This window comes from Martes martes, assembly GCF_963455335.1.
Source record: "Martes martes genome assembly, chromosome: 13".
In the NCBI taxonomy this organism is placed as follows: domain Eukaryota; kingdom Metazoa; phylum Chordata; class Mammalia; order Carnivora; family Mustelidae; genus Martes; species Martes martes.
In genome coordinates this window covers 64,992,966-65,014,322 of record NC_137901.1, presented here as the reverse complement: position 1 = coordinate 65,014,322, position 21,357 = coordinate 64,992,966, and the positions used below count along the sequence as shown (strand labels likewise).

General features: G+C 42.5%; 1 long non-coding RNA gene across 2 annotated transcripts in view; it reads right to left on the bottom strand.

Annotated features, from left to right (window-relative positions):
* LOC308354446 overlaps positions 1-21,357 on the bottom strand; it is a 40,587-nt gene that overhangs the window by 12,122 nt on the left and 7,108 nt on the right. Inside the window, exons 2-3 of one of the 2 annotated variants that reach the window (XR_013967863.1) lie at positions 6,036-6,114; positions 5,858-5,933 (exon numbers count right to left, since the gene is read on the bottom strand). This is a non-coding gene — a long non-coding RNA (uncharacterized lncRNA). The remainder of the gene's footprint in view (positions 1-5,857; positions 5,934-6,035; positions 6,115-21,357) is intronic. The other variant, XR_013967864.1, reaches the window with a different exon arrangement.

Here is a 21,357-nt window from a genome sequence, read left to right as displayed (position 1 = left end):
CTGAACTGAAACACCAGGAAGTAGCAATACAAACATGTTATTTATAGATAGGTAAAAGAATTAGTTAAACAAGTTGAAAATGGTCCCTCTAGGGAAAGGGAAATGGGGGGAGGGGAGTGGGTGGAGAGAGGCTGAGGACTGTTCTTTGTCTTAATTAACCTTGTAGAACTGGTTGGCTCTTTCAATTATGTGCCTGCTATAACTTTGATAAAATTTAAATAATTAAAAAATGAATGTGGTGAACGAGTAGTGATATTAACACTTACTGAGGGCCTACAGTGCCAACAGGTGTCCCACATACATGTGCTAACCTGCTGGTGCCAGGTTTTCTGAGCTGCTGCAGGTCGTGCAAAATACCTATGTGAAGGCGCTTCCATTAGGGAGGTAACTTGGGGGCTAAGCCCACACTTGTAGTTCCTGCTGCCTCAGTAAGTTAGTTACTTAGCCTAACTCTCAGCATCTCACCTTGAGAAATCCTGTGAATAAATGTCTATATGATACTGAGTGGACAGGGTCTAGATTGACAGCCAGCTGCTTCAGGTCCTAATTTGGAGAAGAGCAAGGGATAGAAATGTAGTGAGTGGGACAGAAAAATATGCGCTCTGCTAGTGTCAGACTCTGGCACCGGCAGCAGGAAAAGAACAAGGGAGTCCTGCTTCTGGGTGGGTTCGTATCGGAAGCCTCAGACTCTGATTCTTACACACATGTGTCTTAAATTTCAGTGAAAACGGTAAAGTTTCAAGGGTGCCTGGGTGGCTCAATCGGTTAAGCGTCTGCCTTAGACCTGGGTCATGGTCCCAGTGTCCCGGAATCAAGTCCTACATAGGGCTCTCTGCTTAGTGGAGAGTCTGCTTCTCCCTCACCCTCTGCCAAATAAATAAATAAATCTAAGAAAAAGAAAAAAAGAAAATTGAAAAGTTTCTGCTTCTGGATGCTGAAATGGAGACTCCATGAGGTAGTTTTCTGAGACTGAGTCCTGTTGCCAGCTGCCACCTGAGGGGCAGCACGGCATGGAGCCGGATCTCAATACAAAACATTGTGTGAAAGAAAAACATCCCAGACTAGGAATGAAAAGACCCAGCTTCCCAGATCCCTCTCTGACACTTACGGCTTTGTGACCCTGGATAGTTTACTCAGCCTCATGGCTCGATTTTCTCTTCAGTAAAAGGATCTCAAGGGTCCCTTCCTGGCAGATAAGACAGTAATCTCCCTGAGGGCAGGGACAGTGTCTGTCCTCTTCTTTGCTGACTATATACTGCATTTTGTAAACCTGCTGTTCTCCCTAATGTGTATGGGGTGAGGAGGAGAAGAAGAACATTTTGAGCGGGGTTTTTTCCTTTCTTATTTTTCATTCTTTCGTGTTTTCTCTGCTATTGTTTTCTGCTGGCAGGACACACCCAAAGATCCAAATGTGTATTAAAAAGAAATGAAAACAGAAAAAGAAAGTACCTAGCACAGTGCCTGGTACATAGCAGGTATTCAATACCTATCTGTTGAATGAGTGAAATGGAAGAGAAGGACAGTCCATTAGACTCTTCAAACCAGAGAATGACCCCAGTCAATGAAATTAACTACAAATGAAGAAACAAAAGCTTAGTAAAAAGGAAAAAAAAGTCTTTGCAGTCACCCCAGCTAAACAGGAATGGAACTGGACTCAAGTCCAACACTGTGGAAGCTCACTAGATGGTAGGTCATCGCAGATTAGACAGGGAAGGGAAGGAGCCACACCTCAGAACATGCAGGGAAAATATCAGTGTAACAGGTTACCATTCTGAATGAACTGGTAAAGTTTGGCAGCAAAGCGAGACAAAGTAAAAAGAGCACATAGCATCTGGTTCAAGTTCTACCTCTGCTACTTGCGAATGTGATTTTAGGCTGGGTACCTAATCTCTGAGGCTGTTTCTTTTTCTAAAAAGCAGAGATAATAATAGCATCTACTTCACAGAATTTTGGTTAGAATGGAAGTAAGTTAAATGTGGTATGTGAAGAAAATGTTTTGCAAGCTATAAAATATAGACTGTTAATCTGTTTGGCCAAGATCCACCCCCCCCCACAAGTAATCTCTCACTCACAAATCAACATAGATCATTAACAATAGTTTGTTTTTTTTCCCAGCTATCTCGTTGTCACTTTGAAAATCAAGTGGAAGGACCTTGAAAGGTAGGTAAATCTTGATGGAGGAGGGCAAGAGGAAGAAGATGTGGGCAGTTAGAGTCTAGGTAGGGATGCTTCAGGGGCTGCTCCTGAGTGGTCAAGAGCAGGTAACTCCAAGGCTGAGCATGAACAAGACTGGCCCAACCGCCAGGAACCGGATTCTAGACTTTGTGATTGGGAGAACCTGTGAACTCTCCTCTGGGTGGTTTCCTCATCTGTAGAGAGGTAACTACCAACTCTGCTTTCTTGGAGGCTACTGTAATGTCACATGAGACAGTGGGTGTGAAGAATTTTTAAGAATTATTGATCACCATCTCTGCAAATGGGAGATTATCATTCTTTTAGAAGAGCATGGATATGGTGATAGAAAGCTCATGTATAATAAACCATGCCCACTCTCATGGACTGAATTGTGTCACCCCCCCCGCCCCAGAGTCTTCTAATTAAGTCCTAATCCCCCAGTAGGACTGTGTTTGGAGACAGGGCCTTTAGAGAGGTGATTAAGATTAAATGAGGTCATAAGAGGGACACCTTAGTCCAAAAGGACTGTGTCCTTATCCATGAGGAAAAGACACCAGGGATGTGTAATCACAGAGAGACGGCTCTGGGAGGACACAGCAAGAAGGTGGCCATCTGCAAAGCCAAGGACAGGGGACATAGTAGGAACCAAACCTGCTGACTCTTTGATCTTGGACTTCCAGCCTCCAGATCTGTGAGAAATATGCTTCTGCTGTTTAAGCCCCCTGGTCTATGGTATTTTATTATGGCAGCCCTAGCAAACTAGTATACTCACCTAACAGTTTTGCTTCCCCAGAACAAATTCTCCCTTTATACTGAAAGATAATGCACAAAAACGGTTCCTAGAGGCACTCTGGGTGCCAGCAAAGGGAGAAGGCAGTGTGGCTGGTGGTCAGGGCCAGGTGTTAGGAGCTTGTCCCGTCAGGTTGTGGATTATACTTGAATTGCTGAGTGAATGGAAACCAGCTTTGTCTGCCCTCAGACATTAAGTTTGTTTTCTTTTGCCTACATACCAAGATTCTGAAGCTCAAAAGAACTGTTTAAGGAGCTTTTAGTACAAGGGAAAGATGTAGGCCCGTGAGTAAAGCTTAACTTTCCTCTTTGTGATGTGCTAGGTAATTTGAATAATGATACCTTAGAAATAGGAGACAAAGTTTAAATCTTGGTTGAGAGCTCCAAGAGTAATTATGTGGGCTTCTTTTGAGGTTGAATTCTGTCAGAATTAAAAAGACAAATCTGGCAATTCTGCCTTACTCTTTACACGTTAACTTCACAGGTTTATTCATTCAACAGATTTTCTTGATCACTTACTACATGCCAATTTCTATTCAAATCATAGAGATATCATGATAAGAATAAAATAGATGGCTCCTGTTCTTACAGAGCTTACAGTTGAATAGGGGAAACATAGACAAGAGCCTGAGGATAAAAATAAAAGTCTAAAAAAATAAATAAATAAATAAAAATAAATAAATAAGTCTATGCCTGGCATTTAAAAATCCAGTTCAGTCTGGGCCTGGTCAACTTCTTTCGTTACCTTCTACACTCCTACTCAAATGCCTTTCTCCAAACAAATCATTCCAGTAAAACCTTCCTAAACTTGTACTTTCACTCTTATTCCCTACCTGGATTTTTCTTTTTAAAGATTTTATTTATTTATCTGACACAAAGAGATCACAAGTAGGCAGAGAGGCAGGCAGAGAGAGAGTGGGAAGCAGGCTCCCCGCCAAGCAGAGAGCCCGATGTGGGGCTCAATCCCAGGACCCTGAGATCACGACCTGAGCTGAAGGCAGAGGCTCTAACCCACTGAGCCACCCAGGCGCCCCCTTGGATTGCTTTCTATACCTTATTTTAATCCTATCCGTCCACAAAAGTATGGTAGTTAGCCTCTGAGATGACTCTCAATGATCTCTGCCTCTTGGTAATCACACACTTACATGTGGGCTGAAATCTGGTGACTTGCTTCTAATGAAAACAATCAGCAACAGTGATGGGATATCACTTCTGAGATTAGGTTACATAAAGACCAAAGCTTCTATCCTGGTTTCTCTTAAGTCTCTCACCCAGGGGAAGCTAGTACCAAGTCTTAAAGCAGCTCTGTGGAGAGGCCCGTGTTATGAGGGACTGAAGCCTGCCAATGACCACTTCAGTGGGCTTGAAATTGTTTTCTTCTCTACCCTCCCATTCAGCCTTGAAGCTTAACTGCAACCTCACAAGAAACCTTGAGCCAAAGGAGCCCAGCTAAGCTGTACCTAGATTTTTAGCCCAAGAAAACTGTGAGATAATAAATACTTACTGTTTTAAGCCACTAAGTTTGAAGGTAACTTGGCCTTGCTTCAAACTGCTCCCCTGAATTGGCTTTGACTTAGCCTAGCCCAGAGAAGCTTCTGTCTTCTTTGAACTTGATGTAGAACTGTTTATCTCATTGGTCATTTTATACTTTTACAACATTAGCTCCCTTCTATTCTCTGTTTCTAGTCCTTTCCAAATAACCTAAAGTCAGAAGTTACTAGCTCAAAGTATTTGGCAAGGTGGAGAAAGGTTTTGAGAAGCTAGAATTTTGTATGAGAAAGGAGTTTTAGCTCATTTTGTGTGGCTGACTGATAAACATCTTGTAGGTGGGAAGCTGAAGTAGAAGTTAGAAGAGGAACCACAGCTTAGGAAGAACTAATTTTTGGTCTTCATCAAAGTGAGGCATCAGCAGCCAATACTAACAGCCAGTTCTCCTTGTAAATTCTTTCTAGTGATTTCCTTCGTATTGTGTGAGGAGCTTAACCTTCTGCTGGCAGTTGTGAGAGGTAAGAGAGGCTCTGGGGCACTGGGGTCACTTCAGAGAAGGGAAGCCAATTGTTTTCTCAGGGCCCCTCTCTCACGTTTATTCTTTTCAGGGCCTCTGTAGCAGGACTGTGCTGAAGCCCATTTCCTACACGTAGCACCATTTATTTAAAACACGCATCACATATACACAAAAAATCAAATGCAAAGGAAAAGGGGGGAAAAGCTGCTGAAGACCAGAGTCACTAAAAGTTCAGGCTAAGAATAGACAAGGAACTCTGAGAGCTGCTTGGCTATGTGACCTCCTGCAGGGGCTTGGCAATAAGCCCAATTCAGCTTTGTTTTTTCTATGCCTTTACAAAGAGCACTAGCTTGGGAGTCAGGAGACCTGAGTTCTAGGCCTGGCTCTGCCAGTGCTGCCTTCTGTGAACTTGGATGAGTCCTTCCCCTTTCAAGGCCCCAGCTTCCCATTTGTAAAATGAAAGGGTTAGACTAGGCTCCAAGATGTTCCAACCCCAACACTGAGAGAACACAAAGGAAAGTAAAAAGAATGCTGGCTGGCCTGAGAACTAGGAGACCTGACTTCTTATCCCAGTTTTGTCTTTAAGAACCACACCTCTTTGTGCCTCTGTTTCCATCTATAAAATAAGGTGATATATTCATTCATCCATTCTTTCCACAAATATTTCTTTTTTCTTTTTTAAGATTTTATTTATTATTTGACACAGAGAGAGAGAGATCACAAGTAGGCAGAGAGGCAGGCAGGGCAGGGGGGGAAGCAGGTTCCCCGCTGAGCAGAAAGCCCAATGTGGGGCTCGATCCCAGGACCCTGAGACCATGACCTGAGCCAAAGGCAGAGCCCAACCCACTGAACCACCCAGGTGCCCCTCCACAAATATTTCTTGAATACCTGAATACCAGGCTTGGTGCTGGAGATAAAATGGTGAGCCAAGACGGACAATCTACATTCTTGTGAAACTTCCCGTCTATTGGGCATAGAGGAAAGGAAAAGAAAATTAACTGTAAACAATCACATAAATGAGGGTATTATTAATGTCAAGGTAAATATGACAAAAGAAGGATCATACTTGGTTCTTGGTGACTGGGGGGTGGGATAGTCACAACTTCCATCAATTTCAATGTTCTGTGATCCAGTAGGCATCTCTGCTGGGAGGCAAAGAGAAACCCTTTGAAAAACTTACATCTCAAAAAACAAACCAACAACTTACATCTCATACCACAGCTATTTTTCAACTCAATTAACCCAGTCAGTCATCTATTGTGTACCTACTGCATGGAATCAACCTCCCGATTCCTGTCTTCCTGGAGCTTACACTAGTGGGCAGAATGGATTCATAAACTGACATAGCTATACAATGTCTCACATCATTCTCTGGTTGCTCCTTATGTGCTTTAAATACTAACATTTATAAGAGTTAAGAATCAAGTAGGGATACGGATGTGTTAAGGCAATCAAAGACATTTTCTTGGAAGTAAAAATTGAGATAGGTGCTGAAGATTTGCTACATGGTTTCAGATAAACAGAAACAGTGACATCAGGCTCAATGGCCCCATTCCCTACTAGTAGGCAGTATAGGTATGTGAGACATAGAAGAACTTAAATCACCTTTTGTGCAGGAGGGATTCAAGCCTCACTCTTTGTCAAGGGGCAAGAGTCCTCTTCTGTGACCTACTATGAACAGCATCTCTTGGATTAGGAGGAGGACTGCTTCTGATGGACATCCTGACTTGGGGTGACTACCTTACCCCTGTGAGTCTGTTATCTCATTTGTAAAATGAAGGTATTAGATGATATCCAACACCCCTTACTAAAACCTGATTCTTCGCAAGAATTTCTATTCTCTTATAATTATACTGGTGGTTGCTGCCATGGAATATGAGCTGTGAGATCTTAGACAAGTTAATAAATTCTCTAAACCCGACTTAATTTCTTTTTGAAATGAATTTTTCAAATAAAAAAGTAACACATGCACAAGATTTTTTTTTTTAAAGGATTTTATTTATTTGGCAGAGAGAGGTCACAAGTAGGTGGAGAGGCAGGCAGAGAGAGAGGGGGAAGCAGGCTCCCTGCCGAGCGGAGAGCCCGATGCAGGGCTTGATCCCAGGACCCTGAGATCATGACCTGAGCAAAGGCAGAGGCTCAACCCACTGAGCCACCCAGGCGCCCCCATGCACAAGATTTTTAAAGGTCAAATACTACAGGGGCACCTGGGTGGCTCCCAACTCTTGATTTCAGCTCAGGTCATTATCTCAAGGGTTGTGAGATTGAGCCCTGCATCGGGCTCTGCGCTGGGCCTGCTTAAGATTCTCTCTCTCCCTCTGCCCTCCCTCCCCTATCTCCCTCTATTAAAAAAAAAAAAAAATCAAATACTACAAAAGACTATTATAATGTTTGGGGAATAAAACAGGTTTTGGAGATAGTGGTAATGGCTGCACAACTTTGTGAATGTAATTAATGCTGCTGAATATATGCTTAAAAATGGTTAAAATGGGGGTGCATGGGTGTCTCAGTTGGTTAAGTGTCTGCCTTTGGCTCAGGGCATGATCTAGGGGTCCTGTGATGGAGTTCCATGTTGGGCTCCCTGCTCAGCAGGAAATCTGTTTCTTCCTCTCCCTCTGCTGCTCCCCCTGCTTATGCGCTTGCTCTCTCTGTCAAATAAAAAAAACAAAATCTTTTTTTAAAATGGTTAAAATGGCAAATTTTATATTATACATATTTTGCCACAATCTTAAAAAGTTAATAACACGATACAGCAAAACTAATGAATTAAACAATTTATGTGGGTGAATTGTATAATATGTGAATTGTATCTCAAGAAAACTGCTAAAAAAGAAAACTTAAAAAAACAAGAGCGTACCGTAAGAGTATATTCTCCATCCCAACCCAGAACCTCTGGCCACCCCCAGAGGCAGCTATTTGTTTCTTGTTTCTCCTTCTAGAAATGGCCAGGCATAAACAAGTATATGTGAAAACCTGTTGTTATCTTTTTCTTTTAATATAAATGAAGGGAGGGACACCTGGGTGGCTCAGTGGGTTAAAGCCTCTGCCTTCGGCTCAGGTCATGGTCCCAGGGTCCTGGGATTGAGCCCCACATCGGGCTCTCTGCTCAGTGGGGAGCCTGCTTCCCTCTCTCTCTCTCTCTGCCTGCCTCTCTGCCTACTTGTGATCTGTCAAATGAATAAAATCTTTAAAAAATATATATATATATAAATGAAGGGAGTCATATTCTGTTCTGAACTCTCCCTTATTTCCCTTAATTATGTATCTCATGTTGTTGCCTATCAGCACATGCACCCCTACTTTATTCTTTCCTGCTCCTGCAGAGAATTCCACTGTAGGGACCCACCACAGTTGATTTAATGAGCTCCTATACTGATGAACAGTTTGACTGATTTTATTTTATTTTTTTTTAAAGATTTTATTTATTTATTTGACAGAGATCACAAGCAGGCAGAGAGGCAGGCAGAGAGAAAGGAGGAAGCAGGCTCCCCGCTGAGCAGAGAGCCCGATGCGGGGCTCGATCCCAGGACCCCAGGACCACGACCCGAGCCGAAGGCAGAGGCTTTAACCCACTGAGCCACCCAGGCGCCCCAGTTTGACTGATTTTAGTCCTTTTATACACCGAAAAGCGTTGCAGTAAACATCCTTGCACTAATGACTTGAAGCACATGCGTGAAGATGTCATCCACAGGATAAATTCCTAGTTCTGGTATCACAGTGTCAACATATTAAATACGTGCATTAAATATTAATATTGCTAAATTGATTTCTCTAGAGTCTGTATCAATTTATACTCCTACCGACAATTCATTCATTCAACTAATATTTGAGTGCCTACTATGTGCCAGGCACTATTCTAAGCCCTGGAAACACATCAAATGAACAACAAGAACATAAAGACAAAATCCACTCCCTAACGGAGTTTATAGATCTTGTCTCGGGAGAAGGCAAAAAAAAAGGTAAAATATGTAATATTTCAGGTAGTAAGAAGTGCTATGTCTAAAATAAAGCAGAGAAAGGAATCTTAGCCAGGGTGGGGGTGAGGACTGGTGATTTAAATAGGGTGGTTAGTGGGGAGTGAGGGGGAGGAATAGGGTGGCTGGGTTATGGACTTTGGGGAGGGTATGTGCTATGGTGAGTGCTGTGAACTGTGTAAGACCGATGATTCACAGACCTATAACCCTGAAGCAAATAATACATTATATGTTAATTAAAAAAATAGGGTAGTTAGGGAATGAGAATTCTAAGCCTCTTTCCTTATCTGTAAGATGGGACAATAACAGTACCTATTCCATAGGACACTACTGAAAGAATGCAATTGAGATTATATCTGGTACATAGTAATGAACACTTCCTAAATGCAAGTTATTGTTATTATAAACAAATTTATAGTTAGGAAAAACTATGGCCTAGGGAATAATAATTTGCCCACTGCCCCAAGGAAAATTGTGGTGTAAGAACCAGAACCCTGGCCTCCTGACCGCTCATGCAGTGTATTTCCAAATGTACCAAGGGACCAAAAACACTAAGAAGCCATTGTCCCAGGGCTGCTAATGGGCTACATAGTTTTAGGTTGAAAAGCTCTCTGAGAATGTGATTTTTGAAATCAGCAAGAGGGGAGGGAAGATGTGGGAGTACATTAGGTTCCTCTTCAAGGAGAAGCAGGCCAGCTTCACTCTGGCCTAAGGCTGAGCCTGCTGGGGTTTATTCACAAGACGTTCAGATCCAGGATGGTGCTCTCAGCCAAAGGCAACAAGCTTTCTGGCTGCTGCTGGCCCATCTGCTCTGATGAGACTCTCCCAAACCCTGATCTCCCATTGGTTTCATTCCAAGGAATCTCCTGGAGGAAAGATAAGCAGCAGTTATTTCACAGCTGTAGAAATAGTAACTTCTAGAGGGACATTTCTATCTGTTTGGCTGGGTGAGATTTTCTAGTAGACCAGGGATGCAGTAGTGGTCTCTCAACTCTCTCTGTGCCTTTTTCTCACCCTGTGGCACATCCTCTCCCTGCCCACAAGCAGGTACCCACTGCTTGCCTGGGCCTTCTGCCTACGCAGAGCCCCCTCTCTGCCTGGGTTCTATCCTTCAGTTCTATCCTTTCTTCATTGACAGTCTTATTCCCTCACTCATCCTAACCGCTCCTTTATTTATTTTTATTTTTTGAGATCTTACTTGTTTATTTGACAGAGAGAGAAACAGTGAGAGAAGGAGTGGGAGAGGGAGAAGCAGGCCTCCCACTGAGCAGGAAGCCCAATGCAGGGCTTGATCCCAAGACCCCGGGATCGGGACCTGAGCAGAAGGCAGACACTTAACAACTGAGCCACCTAGGCGTCCCTTAACTGCTCCTTTAAAAGAAGATGCTCTGGGGCGCCTGGGTGGCTCAGTGGGTTAAAGCCTCTGCCTTTGGCTCAGGTCACGGTCTCCCACATCAGGCTCTCTGCTCAGTGGGGAGCCTGCTTCCCCCTCTCTCTGCCTGCTTGTGATGTCTCTATCTGTGTCAAATAAATAAATAAAATATTTAAGAAAAAAATAAAAGAAGATGCTCACTAGTTTAAGAGTCAGTAGTGAGCAGGATTCAGAGAAATCCGCATTCTGGGCTTGACCTCTATTACTGAGTTTTTGTAAGAACTTGGGCAACTTAATTGTCTTTTCTGGGCCTCAGTATCTTTACCTACAAAAATATTGTATGTCATATGGCATCTCAAGAACCATGGAGTAGATTATTCCGCAAAGGGCAGAGATCCCAGTGATCTACCTAAAGACAAAAAAGTACACAGAGAAGTAGTGAGCTCAAGGGCAGAAATTTTCAGAGTGCAGACACCAGGCCCCCTAAAATGTTATTTAAAGGTGTGTCATGATGACTGGTATGTGGTGAGTGGCATGCAGGATTTAGTCCTAGGTGAGCTATAAGGAACATCCCCTCTAGACAAGAGGCCTAGATTTTAAAGTCTATTCTTGTACTGAGTAGGCCTCAATGCAAGGAAAAATCCAGACCAGCTTTGTAGCATAACCATGCCCATTCTTTTTTTTTTTTTAACCATGTCCATTCATAAAAGAGCAAATATAAGAAGTAAAAAGAGCTTTGGCCCAGATCACCAACAGTTACTTGAACATCACGGTGCAGGACTAGCTGCAAGTTTCTTCTGCAAGGCTAAAAAGATGAATTCAAGCAATAGAAGGGATATTGAGCTCAAATTTGGGTAAGTGACATAAGAACATTTCAAAAGATATCAGAACTATAAGCAAATGTGTGGGTGTTTCCACTTTTGTTTAAACTGTGGCCAGTTACATTCATAGATGAAACTTCTGCTGGGGTCATTTAAGAAAACTTAAAAATCTTAGTGATTATCCCTAATATGTGCTCTCTGTCAAGGTGGTATCCAAATCTTGACTTTACACACAGAGAAAGGTCTGGGAGATGAAGACTTGAGATTCCAAATTCTGAAATAACCTGACAGTCACTACATCATTGCTCCTGCCTGGAAAATGACCCACACCCTCTAACTTGTCTTCTTTGGTGCCCCCACAGTTGGGTTGACAATGAATTCTCACAGGCTTGAGTCTTACAACATTGCTGGAACAGCAGAAGCACCTACAGACAGTGCGTGGGCTGGTAAATCTATCAAGCCTGCTTAGATCCTTTCCCTGCTGGAACGCTGATATGGTCAGACCTCTAGAGTCAGCGGTTCATCCCAGCAGAGAAACACTGAAGGAGGGGTGGCACTGTTTTCGCGGAGTCTTCAGTGACTTTCCACTGAGCTGTGGGAAAATTTGACAGTTGACTGTGGCTGAATCATAACTCAGAGGTCCTGACCACTCAGATCTTTGAAGATTCCTTTCATTCCTTTCCCAAAAGGGGAACCTGGCAAACTCCAATTGGTTAATTCCATTTACCAAGGTTGCAAGGAACAGAAGGTAAATGGAACCTTACTGTTGTCAGGCACTTTTGATATTTTTTTTTTCATTGAATCTTCATAACCATTCAGTGGGTTATTTACTATTAGTATCCCTAGTTGACAGATGAGGAAACGGAGGCCCAGGGAGGCTAACAACTTGCCACGGTCATATAACTTGGGTCGAGATGCTGAAATAATGTAGCACCCTGACCTCAGAGTCTGTGCTCCTCACCACTATGTTATACCACATCTAAACACCAGCACAGATATGTCGAGCTGAAAGGCACTTTGGATATCATAGATCAACCCCTAGATTTTGCAGCTGAGCTAACAGACCTAGTTAGATGATGAGAATTGCCTAGAGACAGAGCCAGGATCTGAGGCAGGTCTCTTCACTCCAGGGTTCAATGCTCTCTGTTGAAGCAGAAGGTCTTGGGTTCTCTACATCATCCTAAGAATCTGGAGTTCTTTGATACTTTATTCCTTACTCTTTAGGGAATAGGAACTTAAATTTATATAAATATAAAGATATTTTCATATAGTTTTTCTACCATATACTGATCTTCCAATTCTTCCTACTCCTTTTTTAGAAGTCTTTTTTTTTTTTAACTTGGCTCCTTTTTGCCTTCCCCTTCTTTTTTTAAATCTCAAGAAAGTGAAAGCATTTTCAGATAGGATTTTAAAAAAACCTTTAAAATCTTTAACAAACTTTCCCTTCTTTTACCAAAGCATTTTATTTTACTTTATTTTCCTGAGGGGAAAGAAAGGAGAGAGGGAGAGAGAGAATCTTAAGCAGGCTCCTCGCCCAGCATGGAGCCTAATGCAGGGCTTGATCTCACAACCCTGGGGTCATGACCTGAGCCAAAATTAAGAGTCAGACATTCAATCAACTGAGCCATCCAGATGTCTCTACCAAAGCATTTTATTTTTTTAAAAGATTTTAATGGGGCGCCTGGGTGGCACAGTGGGTTAAAGCCTCTGCCTTCAGTTCAGGTCATGATCCCGGGGTCCTGGGATCAAGCCCTGAATTGGGCTCTCTGCTCAGCGGGGAGCCTGCTTCCCTTCCTCTCTCCTTCTGCCTGCCTCTCTGCCTACTTGTGATCTCTCTCTATCAAATAAATAAATAAAATCTATTTATTTGACAGAAAGAGACACAGCAAGAGGGGGAACACAAGCTGGGGGAGTGGGACAGGGAGAAGCAGGCTTTCCGCTGAGCAGGGAGCCCAATGCAGGGCTTGATCCCAGGACCTTGGGATCATGACCTGAGCTGAAGGCAGCTGCTTAACAACTGAGCCACCCAGGCGCCCCTACCAAAGCATTCTAAACATTGCTATTTAGTGATGATTTCTGTCAACATCCAATTAACATTTTTTAAAGGAATATACAATTTTTATTTCTTTTTTATTTGAGAGAGAGAGCGCACGAGAGGGGAGAGAGTCAGAGTGAAAAGCAGACTCCCCACTGAGCAGGGAGCCTGATGTTGGACTTGATCCTGGGACTCCAGGATCATGATCTTAGCCAAAGGGAGTCTCTTAACCAACTGAGCCACCCATGCGCCTCATCCAGTTAGCATTTTTTAATCTCGCACTACCCTCCTCTGCTCCCTCTTCTTAGGAGATGACCAACTAAGGCTCGGTATGTCCCCTTAGCTCTCTACGTCCATCTCCAGGCCTTACTCTGTTCAGATTCTTCCTCACGTCCTGCCTCTTGTCTCAAGATAATATTCTTACTGCTCCCCAGGCAGTCTCTATACAGTGACCTTGGCCTCATTCTTTCCCACATCCTTCTAAATCTGGAACAACAAAGGTTAAAGGGGTGAGAATGAGTCTGGAAACAGCAACACGTGGCAGGCAAGTGTTTGATCTTTGTAATTCAACAAATCCTCATCCCTCTGGGCAAGTCAGTTAGCCTTGCTGAACCTCATATGTCAAGTGGACAGGAAATCCCCTACTTCAAGGTGATTATGAAAATGGAATGAAAGAATGTATAAAAGTGTAAGGAGATCACCAAGCACACAACAGACAGACACTGCCTTCTCCCTTTTCTTGCTCCTTCCCCTTTGTTCACAAAAGTGTTCAAAAGAGTTTCATTTTTAAAAAACCCAGATCTCATCCTCAAACAATAAGCTGTTCTTTCTCCTTCCTGTCATTCCAAGCTTATTCAAAGCTTATCCTCACAGTTGGCTCTTCCTTCTCCATATTCAATTCATTTTGGCCACTATATATTGAAATACCAGGGACAGCTTAGCCCATTTCTATTTATTTATTTATTTGACAGAGAGAAAGAGACACACACGGTGAGAGAGGGAACACAAGCAGCAGGAGTGGGAAAGGGAGAAGCAGGCTTCCCACCGAGCAGGGAGCCCGATGTGGGGCTCTATCCCAGCATTCTGGGATCACAACCTGAAGGAAGGCAGACACTTAATGACTGAGCCACCCAGGCACCCCAGCTTAGCCCATTTCAATGCTCTCCCTAACTCTGAATTCAATACACACTTGTGAATTGGCTCCTCAAGCATTAACTATGGCCTGACACTATGACCTTTGGTGGCCTGCTCATTTCTGCACCTCCTCTAACTTCTCTGAACATTGCTATCTCAGTCACTTTCTACGCTCATCTTTATGCATCTTGTGTTCAGGGGATCGCTTCCTTTCCCATGGATTCAACTACCACTGTTTACTAAGATTCCCAGCTCTCACTCTCTAGTCCAAATTTCAATCCTTAGGCTCCAGACCTAACTGGTCACAGGACTGGTCACAGGACTCTCTCTTCGGAGGTTCCATAAATATCTAAATCTCCAAATTTGCTTTTTTCCCCCCATGGCTATTTCCTAAATGGCTCCACTATCAAACCAGTGCTCAAGGAATAAGCCTAAGTCATCTTGAGTGTATCATCTATACTCTATATTCTGTATTTGAATGGTCACAAATCCCTTTTAATTCCCACAATATCTCCTGAATTCACCCTCTTTCCAGTGCCTTAGTTCAAGCCTTTGTCATGCCAGCTAATGCTCCAGACTGAAGGCCCTGACTTCCAGGCATTCACCCAGTTCACCCTCTGCTCAGATCTGTGATTTATCAAATTAACAGATCTGAGCATTAATCACCTGCTCTCAAGTCTTCCATACAGTCTTCCTACAAAATCCTGAATATTTGTATCTCTACCTCCCCATTAGAATGGAGGCACCTCTTAATAATTATTGTATACCACCGCCTACTAGAGTCATTAAATATGCATCAAGAAAGCACATTAGGGGCACCTGGGTGGCTCAGTGGGTTAAAGCCTCTGTCTTCAGCTCCGGTCACGATCCCAGGGTCCTGGGATCAAGCCCCACATCGGGCTCTCTGCTCGGCGGGGAGTCTGCTTCCTCCTCTCTCTCTCTCTGCCTGCCTCTCTGCCTACTTGTGATCTCTATCTGTCAAATGAATAAATAAAATCTAAAAATAAAATAAAATAAAAAAGAAAGCACATTAAATGAATAAATACAAGCCCAGAACAATGCCATGAATAGTAGAGATTATGAAAGAAATATAATATGGTTCCTATCCTCTAGGAGCTTATATTCTTTTTGGAGAGACAAAAGAAACATAAGAGACTATAGTATTAAGTACCTAAACCGAGATACAAACTCTAAATGACATAGGACCTCAGAAAAGAGAGGTGAATGTAAGATGGAACAGCTGATAAAGACCTCCCATAGGAAGAGATACTTCAAGGGGACCTTAAAGGGTGGGTGGGATTTGTGAGGGCATTGGTGGAAGGGGGAGGAACCTCCAGGATGGAAATGGCCAGTAAACAGTACATACCACTGGTTGGACAAAAAGAAGTGTGGCCTTATGGGGATGGGAGATTATGTTAGGATACAATGAGACTAACCTGGAGAGAGAAGGTGGTCCTGAAAACAGAGCCCTTGAAGAGTCAGGAAAAAGGGAGTTTACTTTGAATAAGCAAGCGGTAACTTGTTTGAGTGTTATAATAATGCAAAAACAATCATATACAAAAGCTATCATAACATAAAAGCTACCTTTAGATACACGCATATACATACTCTTTTAACACAGCTGTGAGATAGATACTATTATCACCGTTTCATTGATGAAGAAATTGAGGCATAAACAGTCACATAACTTACTTGGGGCCAGACAGCTGTGTGCAAGGCCCTGTACTAAGCACTACTGGCACAGATAAAGAACGCTGTTTTCAAAGATTCTGAAATCCAACCACAGACAGGTACTCAAATTAGCACCTCATAAATAATTATTTATAAATCAATGTGTTAGGTATTGCAACAAATACATACAAAAGATGGGAGTGTTATTTTAGGAAAATTAATTTAAAACAGCTCTATCAGGAGACAAAAGAAATCAGAGAAATGAGCTTCCTAGCTATTAGAGTGATCCAGGCCAGCTCCAGCAAGGAAGGTAATGATGGTAGATACAGTAAGACTGGAAAAGGGGCAGAATGCAAGACATTTCAAAGGCAGAAAGGACAGTAACAGGTTTAATGTAAGAAAAAAGAATCCAACTGAAGTTTTCTGTTTTTTAAAGATTTTTGTTTATAAGAATCTCTATACCCAACGTGGAGTTCAAACTCACAACCCCGAGATCAAGAGTGGCATGCTCCACTGAATGAGCCAGCCAGGGGCCCCCAGACTGAAGTTTTTAAGTCTGGGAAGCTGAAAGAAGGACATTAGTAAGAGAAAGACATCTTCATTTGAAGGTATACTGAGTTGAAGACAAAGTAGGGCTGCTCTGTTCTGGGAGAATGTAAAAGACCTTAATATAGTAAGATTAGAAATGTGACTTCAAAAATTGTTAGTACCCAGGCTTGAGTTGTATATAAAGAGAGAATTTTTAAACATTTTAATTAACTCTGTGCCAGTAGGATGGCCGCTATGTATTCACTATGGTTTTATTTTCTCCTCACATTCTGCTAGTCTCTGTTATCAATGCTGTTTTGCATCATCCTTTCCACAGAAATGAGGTATGATTATAACGTAATAAAGCTGACATTTAAATGTACAAGAACTTATCTGAGACCTATTCCAAAAATTCTGTTTTTGTTCAACACTATCCTGGAAATTGTCCACTCTGGAGTTGCTTTCAGGATCAATCCACAGTCCAAACTTTACTGACACACTTGTTAACATCGCAAACCTGATCACACACTAACTTAGCTCTGAGTTAACTTTTCTTGTTTTTGTTTTTTTCAAAAATAAAATCTACCTTCCCCCCTAAAAACCAAACTAGATTTCTTGAGCATCAGCACTAACGCTCCAGAGGTTGTACCACAGACTCTGTAGGCAATTTGGGGAAAGGCTTTCTTTCTTTCTTTTTTTTTTAATAAGATTTTTATTTATTTATTTGGCAGAGAAAGAGAGTATGAGCACAAGCAGGGGGAGCAGCAGGCAAAGAGAAAGGGAGAAGCAGGCTCCCCAATGAGCAGGGAGCCTGACTCGGGGCTCCCAGGACCCTGGGATCACAACTTGAGCTAAAGGCAGACACCCAGCTGACTGAGTCACCCAGGCACCCCAGGGCGTGGGTTTCCAAATATTCTTAAAAGAGTGGCAACATCACTGTGGGGAAGGGTTGCCCCTACTGAGAATGGGGCATTGTACTGCCAGTTATTTTATATATCTGCTTTTGGATCTTGGACCTTTGAAGCAGCCATAAATACAAGTCCTATCATCTTATGCTAAAGAAGAGGAAAAGAAGGTCCAGAAAAGTTACATAACTTGTATTAGTTATGAAAATAATACATAGTTCTGCCAGGGCTTTAAAAACTTACGATTTTGCTACCATACTGTGCTGGTTCTGATAAAATAAGAACATTGCTTCCCAAAGGATGGTAAAGTTACTAGTTAAGGAATATCAATACTAGGGGCACCTGGGTGGCTCAGTCCATTAAGCATCTGTCTTCAGCTCAGGTCATGACCCCAGGGTCCTGGGATCAAGGCCAGCATCAGGCTCCCTGCTCACAGGGAGCCTGCATTTCCATCTCCTCCCTGTTTGTGCTCTCTCTTGCTATCCCACTCTCTCTCAAATAAATAAAATCTTTTAAAAAGAATAAAGGATATCAATACTATATAATCCCATCTCATGTAGCCATAACTTTAATATTATTTTAATTTCACTTGTTTCTCCACCACTTTCTGTAATCTGTTAACTCAACAACCAGCCATGAAAATTTGTCATAAAACTTGAATTAAGTCTACCTTGTAGAGATACAGAACATTAGAAATAGAAAGGATTTAAATCATCAGGTCTGATTCCCTCAGATTACAATATTACTATATGGTGTAAGTATGTTATAAACCAGATCAATAAGCAAATACAATTTCCTTGTGTTTGTGTAATGTGTTCAACTGAAGGCTATGGTGTATTTACCATCAGGGGATTTATTCATAAACACTCCCTTGAATACAGACAGTAAGTTTTACTTATTCCTCTTTTAAATTCTACTCATTCACCACTGGTATGCCATACACATTTATATATAGCAGACACTTATACTATCTTAAACTGAATTGGAAGCCTGCAGGCTTGAATTATTTAAGAGAAAAACATTTCCACTTGTCCTGCCAAACACGTTGATCAATGCTCACTTAAGTGATGTAATCATCTCCTCTCATTTTGTAAGGGTTACTCTCCTCAGGTGACTAAGCAGCCTGCAATCTTCCTTCCTTTAATTGGATAATTTTCAGGCTTGTCTTCTCCTTCCGGTTTTTACAACTTCACGCAATCATTGTCTTCTGTGAATATGGTTAATGGTTTCATGGCTAGAGTCTCTCTCTAGCACACATATATCTAGAACTCTCTAGACATCTTTTCATATGCTGGTACAGTGCAACACTTTATCTACTCTGCTGTTCCAGACAGACTGGCTACTCTGCAATGGTCATCTTTTTCTGTTTGCAGTCTCACTTTTCCTTTTTTTTTTTTTTTTTTTTGGATTGACCTTCCTGTGTCCTCTACACATCCTCTGGCTCAGATGTTTGTTCTCCCACCTCTGGACCTGTGTGGCACTTTCAGTAATGTTATCACCTAATATTATAAACACAGCTATTGTTTATCAAGCACTAACCATGTGCTATGTCTGCAGCCTTATGTATATAATACAAACTACCTGGCTTTTCCTCCTACCACTTCCTAAGCACACTTTCTGTACCCTATAAAGGCTCTTACAGGTCTAGCACAGTGCCTGGGACATAGCAGGTACTCAAGAAATTTCTGTAAGAGCCATTATTATGATAATGAAAACAAGCACCACAACTTATTCATGTTTTACCCCAGGGCCTAGCACAATGTCTGGCACATTCAACACATGTTAAAACTAACCAATGAAGAGTACAAATATTAAACACCTAAAAGATCTCTGTGAAACAAGCTGTACAGCCTGCCACGGACTGCTAAAACTAACTTTTTAGAGACCAGACAGGACAAGTATCCAGTTATTAAGAGATGGGGTTATGGAGCCCAGAAGCACAGCTCAGAATTCCAGCAGGACACAGGACACCAGGTTCAGGAAGCTCTTGTTGGCTGGTGGCTACAGAGGCTGAGTATGGAGGACCGGCTTCTATGGATTGCTCTGTCTCGGGCCAATAACTGTTTGGCTCCCCAAGTGTATATGGCATGGTCAGACCAACTCCCTTTATTGGGGAGAAACCTGGGACTGTAAGAGAGGCTCTTGATGATCAAGGGAGCCCTGATTCTTAGAGAACTGAAGCCTCTATCTGCAGCACCCACAGAGATCCAAAGGTGAGGCTCTGAGGCTGTGAGATTCAGCAGCTGGCAGTCCACGAAACAGTGTTAGAGTCTGGCAAGAACTAGCTGGGCCCAGGGGCGCCTGGGTGGATCAGTCAGTTGAGCCTCTGACTCTTGGTTTCACATCCAGTCATGATCTCAGGATGGTGGGATCAAGCCCCACGCTGGGCTCTGCACTCAGCATGGAGTCAGTTTGGGATTCTCTCCCTCTCCTTTGCGCTCTGCCCCTCCTCCTGCTGTGTGCAAGTGTGCACGCTCTCTCTCTCTCAAATGAATAAATAAATCTTAAAAAAAAAAAAAGCCCAGCAACCAGAGTGAGACTCAAAATCTAGATTCAGGGGTGCCTGGGTGGCTCAGTTGTTAAGCATCTGCCTTCAGCTCAGGTCATAATCCCAGGGTCCTGGGATCGAGCCCCACATCCGGCTCCCCGCTTGGCAGGAAGCCTGTTTCTCCCTCTCCCACTCCCCCTGCTTGTGTTCCCTCTCTCAGAGTATCTCTCTCTGTCAAATAAATAAATAAATAAAATCTTTTAAAAAAAGCTAGATTCAAGTTTTTGGCAGCGCTCAATTTAAAAGACAACAGTGCACTGTGATGGGTTTAAGGAAATGAAATGTAGCTTCAGTTACTGAGCTGGAATGCAAGAAGACTTAGTGCTTCCAATATAGCAGACTGGTTATCCAATTTGGAGCATTCATTCAGGCAAGGCTAGCAGCAAGGTTGAGATATGAAGTAGGACTCAGATCGTGGGACTAAAGGCAGGACTTGCCAGTAGTTAATGTAGTTGGTGGGGCAAAGAACATTTTACCTTATTACAATACTGCAAGCACCCTACAATGGATCATTAGCACACACTACAGCCTCTCAGAACGCAAAATCTACTTTGTTTCAGTAAGGATTTCAAGATGCTAGTTATCTAAGGTGACAAATAAAAGTACAGAACACAAATCTGTTTAGCTTAGCTTCATAAATACCTAATTCTTTCTGTACACTTGTTCCACCCTTAGACTGTATACAGCTGTGTACCTGCTTGGTCTCTTAATCCCCCTACAGTGTTTTTTCCCCTCTAATTGAGCCCCAACCACTTCCAAGTTGAAATTACTTTTTACAACCACAAATTGGTTGTTTCAACCTCTGATTCTATGACCAGAACTCCAATCATCATTAGGTCCTAGAAACTAGGTCCACTCACACCAACAGTAAAAACGGTCCTTTTCCTTTAAAATCAATCAAACCAAATACAATACTACTGGGGCACCTGGGTGGGTCAGTTGGTTAAGCGACTGCCTTCAGCTTAGGTCACGATCCCGGGATCCCGGAGTCCTAGGATAGAGTCCTGCATCAGGCTCCTGGCTCAGCGGGGAGTCTGCTTCTCCCTCTGACCTTCTCCCCTCTCATGCTCTTTCTTATTCTCTCTCTCAAATAAATAAATAAGATCTTTTTTAAAAAAGCAAATACAATACTACTACTATTAATAATACACTCTTTTCATCACCTGATTCTTCAGCAAAATCGCCCTTGCTGACTTCCACTTTTCAGATACCAAGCTGTCTTGTATTATTCTATGGTCTGTGTATGGTTCTTTGGATTTAATATACCTAAGTTGTTGTGCTTTTTTTCTTTTTTGTTCATGTTAAAGCAATATACACAAATCATGGACCATCTGGTTCCACCACCCATCTGATGACTTTCTTCTACAATACTCCCACCAAGTGGTCATCTGGACCATCCT